Source organism: Lemur catta, chromosome X (genome assembly GCF_020740605.2).
Source record: "Lemur catta isolate mLemCat1 chromosome X, mLemCat1.pri, whole genome shotgun sequence".
In the NCBI taxonomy this organism is placed as follows: Eukaryota; Metazoa; Chordata; class Mammalia; order Primates; family Lemuridae; genus Lemur; species Lemur catta.
In genome coordinates, this window is record NC_059155.1 from 34,874,084 (window position 1) to 34,882,127 (window position 8,044).

Sequence of the window (8,044 nt, forward strand, 5' to 3'; positions counted from 1 at the left end):
ACCTGTTTGACTTTTTACATATAAATGCACATAAGTCTAAGTTAGAGTCAATCATCATTTGAAAAGCAAAGCTGCCCAAAAGTCTGCAAGAGGACACAGTGAGTTATCTGTAAAGTTAGTAAAGATGTTTGGTTCATAGGAGAATCATTTTCACAATGGTTCTCTCAAAACTGTTCCTCAGGTCAGGCCTTATCAACATATGTGTTATGACTCACTGAAGAGAAGTCAGGGCACTGTTGACTTCTGCATAATTCCCAGGCTTACCCTTCAAGTGAATAACTAACCAGTGGAGATAGTCAGACAAGAACGACTCTTCTTTCCTCCATTAAATTGTCTTGTCACTCTTGTTGAAAATCAGTTGACTGTAGCTGTATGGGTTTGTCTTTGGAGTCTCAATTCTATTCCATTGATCTATATATGTCTATCCTTACACAAGTACCACACTGTCTTGATTGCTATTTCTTTGTATAGCAAGTTTTAAAATAAGAAAGTATGAGTACTACATCTTTCTTCTTCTTTTTCAAGATTGTTTTAGCTGTTCTGGGTCCCTTGAATTTCCATATAAATTTTAGCATCAGGTCGCTTTTTGTAAAGAAGTCATCTGGGATTTAATAGGGATTGTGTTGAATTTGTAAATCAATTGGGGGAATATTGCCCTCTTAATGTTGTTTTCCAATTTATAAACATGATATGTCTTTCCATTTATTTGGGTCACCTTGAATCTCTTTCAACAATGTTTTTAGAGTTTTTAAAGTATTGTTATGGTCTGAGACGCGAGAAATGACCACCTAAAGACCGAATTCAGCCAAATTAGCAGTCTTTATTAGCTGGCCAGCGACTAGTCTCTGCACCAGCAAAGGCAGCGGGCCAGAGGGCAGCCCTGAGCCTTTGAAGCAGAAAGCTTTTATCGCGGGTGAAAACTTACTGGGGCAGAGCAAGCATGACTACAGGGGCAAAAAGCAGCGTTACATCACTCTCATGTCCTGGTGCAACAGGATCTGGGCAGTTTAGGGCTTGGTCATGCAGAACATGGGTGTTGCATTCCCACACTTGGGGCACTGTCTTTAGCAAGCAGTTTTACAGAAGCTAGATAGCAGGTTAATGATTTTTCGGTGCGGAACTCACACTGTGACATTACAGAAATAGCTTTGACAGTGTTAAAATTTCAGCCTTTAACATTATACGGCCCAAAGTTATAACAGTCAGTAGTCTTGAAGCTTTTGGCACTTAACAAGTAGAAGTTTTGTGTTTTTCTGTTAAGTTTATTCCTAAGTATTTTATCACATTCGATGCTATTATAAATAGATTTGTTTTCTAAATCTCATTTTTGGTTTGCTCATTGCAAGTATATAGAAAAGCATTTGATATTTGTATATTAATATTGTGTCCTGCAACTTTGCTAAGCTTGTTTATTAATTGTATTAGTTTTTAGTGGATCCCTTAGAATTTTCTATGTATAAGATTGTGCCATCTGCAAATAGAAATGGCTTTATTTCTTTTCTTCCAAACTGGATGCCTTTTATTTCCTTTTCTTGCCTAATTCCTCTAGCTAGGACCTCTAGTACAATGGTAAATGTAAGTTATGGGAGCACATATCCTTGTCTTCTTTCTGATCTTAGGGAGAAAGAATTTAATATTTCAACATTATGGATGATGTTAACTGTGGGTTTTACATAGGTGCTCTTTATCAGGTTCAGAAATGAACTGAGGATATCAATGTTAACTGCAAGATATACCAATATTTTTAGGATGCGGTATGATTAATTTTTCACTAACAACCATTGTCTGACATTGTTTAATTTTTCTGGGCCATTCTGTTGCCTTCTTTACTGTGTACTTGTGTCAGGCAATAAATAACCTTAACCCTTCCACTTGTAAAAGAAATGCGTATAATCCCTTCTTATTTAAGAAATTATATGATCAGAAAGAAATGAGTCTTCCTTTCGTGAATGGAAGTCAATTTTTATGCAGAAAGTTCTTGCAAGCTGGAGAGAGAAGGCTGAAAGAAAACGCTTCAAAACAATTTTTTTTCTTTCACTGATCTTGCTCTTCTTGAGCTACTGAGGAAAAAGAAAAGTTAGAAATTTTCTTATTCCAATACATTTGCTATTCAGTTTTCTTGTAACACACGTTCAAGACTTAGTTGGTTCAATCCCTTGTGACACATTTAGATAAATTACAACTGTTGAGGCAGTGGTGATGATTTTGCACATTCCAAAATTTTATAAGTTGATGTAGTGATTCAACAAGAAGCTTCTAAATGCTTTTTAAAAGGGTTCTCAGTCTAAAACCTCAAATTTCTGATTATGATGTTGAGACCCATAAGTTCCTTTATTACATTAGTAAAAAATGTTAGATAATGGGATTTATCTGACTTCCCACTGACTTCCTCTGATGAAGATGATGGGTCAAAGAAAGGGAGACAAATGAGGGAACATCGTGACTTTTTAAAATTGACTAGGAAAACCGATGAAAACTCATACTAAACTTGGGCAGGACTGAGACAAGACTGATAAGAGAAGAGAAGCAGGGGGGGGGGGGTTTGATCACTTGAACTGCTATTTTCACAATCTGTTACCAATGAAATTTGTTTTGTTTTCTCTTTCTCTCAAAGAATATATAGTTAGATATCTTCCTCCAGGGCGCTATCCTGAGATTCTTTCTTGGCATCATAATTTTCTACTGGAATACTTCCTGGTGTTCTCTTTCTCATAGATACATCCTCTTAGAGTTCCTATCCCCAATTTCCCATTCTAAAACATTATACTTGCTCCTAGTAAGTCTCAGAATGCAATTTTCCGGTTTTCCCTAACCTATGTCCTCTCACCATTAATGACCAATAATTCAGGAGAGTCTTAGCTTCTGTCCCGGGGACAAATAAAAAATCAAAATATCATATCTTTGAAAAACTAGATCTTCTTTCAGCTAGTTCATAATAAAGCAAATGTTCTAAACATTGAGGAAGGGGAGGGATTGGGAGAGGAAAGGAACAGGAAAGAAGAGGAAGTAGGAGGAAGAAACCTCATGATATCGATAATGTCACACTGAATAATCATTGAGCTTGAACCTTTGTTGTTATGTAGTAGTTCAACCCCAGGGTATCCCATGCCCACACACTGCCTCAGCCTATTTGCGGCGACCTTTGTTGGAACCTTTCTGACCAACCCATTGAGACCACAAAGAAAAGCAGATTTTCTAACCAATGCCGAGGGGAAACAAATCAACACTGAAAGTTAAGGCAAAGACCCTCAATGGAGATTCACTCACATTCATGTTTCTTTAAGGTATTCAATGCCATGCAAACACTTTCAGCAAGGAAGAGTATAATTGCTGATTACACTTGGATCTATGTTTTCAAAATTTCCCAGAGTCTCCTACCTGAGGACAAGCCTTAGGAACTCTGTTTATCTTTTTCTGACAGAGATGGGGAAATGTATATCTCTGCAAAGGGCAGACTAACTCAGCCTCTTGTTTCCTCTGCCAATTCCTGGCTGACCTGAAAACTTCATGTTGCTCTGGCCCTTAGGTCTCTGGTTCCTTTTGTCTGGGGTGACATTTACTTGCTTGGCCTGCCAGTAGGCACTACTGTCAGGCCCTGAGAGGCTTTATGATTCCTAATCTGAACTGCTCATGGCTTCCCCGATAGGGCCTTCAGGAAAGTTGCACTTCACAGGCAATCTTTTGTTGAACTCTAGCTGGTTTCCCAGGATACCCGGCCTCTCTTCTTTAGTCTTAAGAGTTTCAGAAGCCCAAGTGCTCCTGCTGAATGTCCAAAATCAGGATGTAATAACAGCAAAAACATATAGATTCCCACACTTGCTGAGACAGACTTGTACATAACAAGGCATCCAAATCACAACTTGAATAAATATACTAACAGAGTGAGTGTACCTTGGAACAGAAAGGACTTATTAGAGAATCATATCCAGCTGTTAAGACTTGCCATGCTCACTTATTCAGACAGAAGAAAATTTAAAATTGCTTTTTGGTGTCATGCTAATTGTTTGTTTCCCCTTCACCTCCTTCACAATGACCCACCCCACTTTGCTTTATAGAAATTACCCCGCAAAGTACAGATCAACTGGGGGCAACGAAGACCAGCTCTAAAACAAGATCCTCTGAATATGTATGCCACGTTACTGGGCCAAAGAAAAATCTCATTGATTCTATCCAGTGTCATTTCTCTAATGACTCAAAAGGCATGAACTCTGAACAAAGCTTTCTCTACATGCAGGACAATTTATAGGATCTCTCTCCTTGATGGATTTTCAGGTTACAAATCTGATTAGAAGTAAGAGAAACTGTCTCCACACTCATGACAGGTATAGAGTTTCTTTCCTATATGAATTCTCTACAGTGTAAATTGCAGCTGGGTGAGGAATTATCCCCACAAAGGAGACAAGTATATGGTTTCTTTCCCGTGTGGGTTCTCTCACAGCTGGTCAAGTGCATACCCTGCCAGAAGCTTTCCCCATAAGCCAAGCATTCAGAGGGTTTTTTCCCTCTACCTTGTGCAACAAAAAAGGAGTAAACATCTCTCTTGCTCATGAGTTCTTCACAAATTACAATGTGTCAACTATGAAAGAAACTTTCCCCACAACCAGGACACTTATGGGGGTCTCTCCTGCATGCTTCTCTGGTGCTTAACTAGGGCAGACCTGTAAGTAACAATCTCCTCACGCTCAGGGAACTTTTGCTTTTTACCTGTGTGTGTTCTGTGCTGCCTATGGCACCTGAAGTTGCAAGAGAAGCTTTCCACACATCTGTTACACTGATGGGACTTCTTGCCCATGCATTAATAGGCGCACTGACAGTGAGTCCTCTGGGTATTTTGAGGGAAGTATTTTCCACATTTGAGTCATTTATAGGCCTCTTCTCCCAGGCGTTTTCTGTTATAGAAAATGTAGATTCCCACCAAAGACTTCATATACCACACACACACACAAACACACACACACACACAGACACACACAGTCTTTCTGTTGTAAGTGTCTTCTGGCACCAAATTAGGCTGAAGTTGTAAGAGAAAATTTTGCCACACAAGGAATATAAATGGAATTTCTCTGGCTCCAGTTCCTTTGGTCTCCTCAGTTTTCCAGAGCTCATGGCCCTTGCTAAATACTATTCTATTTGATTCTCTGGGGGTAGTTGCCAATGCCCTTGTGACTTGTCATGAAGTTTTGCCTGCCCGCCACTCTAGCGACCTTTCCCTCTGGCCTGGCCAGGAAACATTTCTTGAGGGTGGTGGTTCTCAGGGAGAAAAGACCAAGAAGTGTTCTCCCAAGTCTCCTATCTCTATTCCTTGGTATAGTGAGAGAAGGCAAATCCTTGCAGGTGAGTGGCAATCACCCTTGATCCACGGACATTTGCACATAGATCAGAAGTATCAGTTGGGACATGTTGTTCTCTAGGTATGGTATCTGAGGCCTCTAACAGTGGGAAAATTTGCTCCATTTCAAAGACCGTTTCTGGAGATCTGGAAATACAGCCGTGAAATTGCATGCCCACAGGGGAGATCCAACACCAAAATGCCTTCTCAAACCACTGGTGCGGTCAATCATTTTGCCAGTTTAGCTTGCCCGTGCACAAGAAACCCTCCCAGCTTCCTGTGAGCTTGAATGAGCTGGGACAGCAGAGAGCAGTTTTCCACAGCAGAACACATGAGGTTGGATACAGTGCTGGGCTCCTATTGAAGAGCAGATTTCAAGAAGGCAAGGTTGGAGATGGGAGCAAGGTGGATGTTCCAAGAATAAAGGCAATTGGGAAACAGGTCCAGGACTAGGGGTGGAACAGGTCCCCTGAGGGGTAAGGGCATTATGAAGTGTGAAGAGATCTCCAGGGAGGGAAAAACATTCTTCAAGAAACTCAATCAGTCTTCTTCATTTTGTCGAGGCTCTTCAGCCAAAACCAACAGGAACACACTTGTGGTTAAACAAGTTGGACTTATCGAGTTGAATTTATTACTTGATGAGCAAGTTGGGTTTATTACTCAGTGAAGAAAAGGAGACTGCACACCATGAGGGACCCATGGGGCCCCTGGAGAGGAGGGTGTCAGCAAAGACTCATAGGATTTGGACTTGAGCTGTGTGGTTTGGAGGAGGGTTTAATGAAGTGGGGCTTGGCTCTGGATGGATGTCGTCAGGAAGTGGAGGTCATTTTATGGCGAGGAATGTTAGTAAATTCTATCGAGGAGGAGTGAAGACTTAGAGGTTAGAGCTGTATTTGGTACAGAGGAGTAGTAATGGATATTAGCCAGGATGGCAGCTGTTTGGTGACTTTTGTGGCTTGGGCAATGTTCTTGTTTTGTTTGTGCTCAGACCTGATTGTGGAGTGGTCTTCTTGTTGGTTATTTGTGTGTGTGTGTGTGTGTGTGTGTGTGTGTGTGTGTGTGTGTTACATAAACATTTTATTTTAGATTTGGTTTTGATTTAGAGAAAAGTTGTAAAGATAGTACAGAGAGGTCCCTAATATACCACACCCAGTTTCCCCCTATTCATCATGCATTAGCAGGGTGCATTTGTCACAATTAATGGACTGATATTGATTAATACATTACTATTACCTAAAGTGCATCCTTTATTCAGATTTCCGTCTTTATTAACCAATGTCCTTCTTCTGTACCAGGATCAAGTCCAGGATGTCACATTATATTTCATGGACATGTCCTCTTGGCTGTGATAGATACTTTCTCAGACTTCCCTTGTTTCTGAGGATCCTTGAAAGTTTTGGGGAGTGCTGGTCAGGTATTTTGTAGAATGTCCCTCCAGTGGCATTTGCTGGTTGATTTTCTCATGATTAGAATGGGGTTATAGGGTTTTGAGAGGAAGACCAACAAAGTAAGTTGCCATTGTCATCACACTGCGTCAAAGAAGCATATGATCAACACGACGTCACAGTTCATCTTAACCTTGATCACCTGGCTCGGGTAGTGTTTATCATGCTTCTCAACTGTAAAGTTACTCTTTTTTCCCCCTACTCTTTGGGAGACTCTTACCATGCACAGCACACACTTAAGGAGGGGAGAGTTACTGTCTACCTTCCTTAGGGTAGAATATCTCCAAAAATTTGGAATAATTCTACACAGTTGATTTGTCTCTTCTCCCTATTTATGTATGTACCCAGTCATTTATTTTATATCAATATGGACTCATGGATATTTATTTTGTAGTTTGGGTTATAATCCAACACTACTTTATTCATTCTGTTGCTCAAATTATTTCAGCTTTAGCCACTGGGAGCTCTTTCAGTGTGTTCCTCTGTCCCTTTGCCATACTCCCATCATTTTGTGTGTGTTGGGGGGGAGTGTTTACTGACACTACAAGGTGCTCTTGGCCCACCTCGTATAATCCCTGCCTTCTCCTCGGAATAAGTCATTTCTCCAAGGAGCCCTTTTATTGGAGAATGATATTAGAAGCCAACATCGGGGCTCTAGGGCTACTCATTGCTCCTAGAGTGTCATCACTTCTAGGCTCTCTCAGCTGCAGAGCAAGGAATTATATGTGTGTATATAATCATGTGTGATGGCCTGAATAGTGATCCCCCAGATATATCTACATCGCAATCTCTATAATTTGTGAATATGCTACCCTACATAGTAAAAGGGACTTCATAGGTATGATTACATTAAGAATCTTGAAATGGCCAGATTATCCTGGATAATGAAGGTGTGCATAATGTAATCACAAGAGTCCTGTTATAGAAATGGGACAGAAATGCACCTGCGTATTGCACTAAAATTGTCCCCATGTTCTTAATTCTTCCCATCAGTCTAGGACTATTAGCTAAAGCCCCACTGGTGCCAAACTCAAATTCTCATACATCCAGTAGCTTTAAATACAGTACAAAAACATATTTTAAAGCCATCTAGAACCCAGTTTACATACCCCACAGAACTGCTCCTAACATCTGCCCACCATAGGTAAGACAAACTCTATAGCTGTAAGAGACTCCAAACAACTGCTGCTCTTGAGAGCTCTCTGACCCAGACACTGCCAACCTTGAGGCTGACTGATATCGCCCAGTCACATAACCTCCCTGTGCAGTT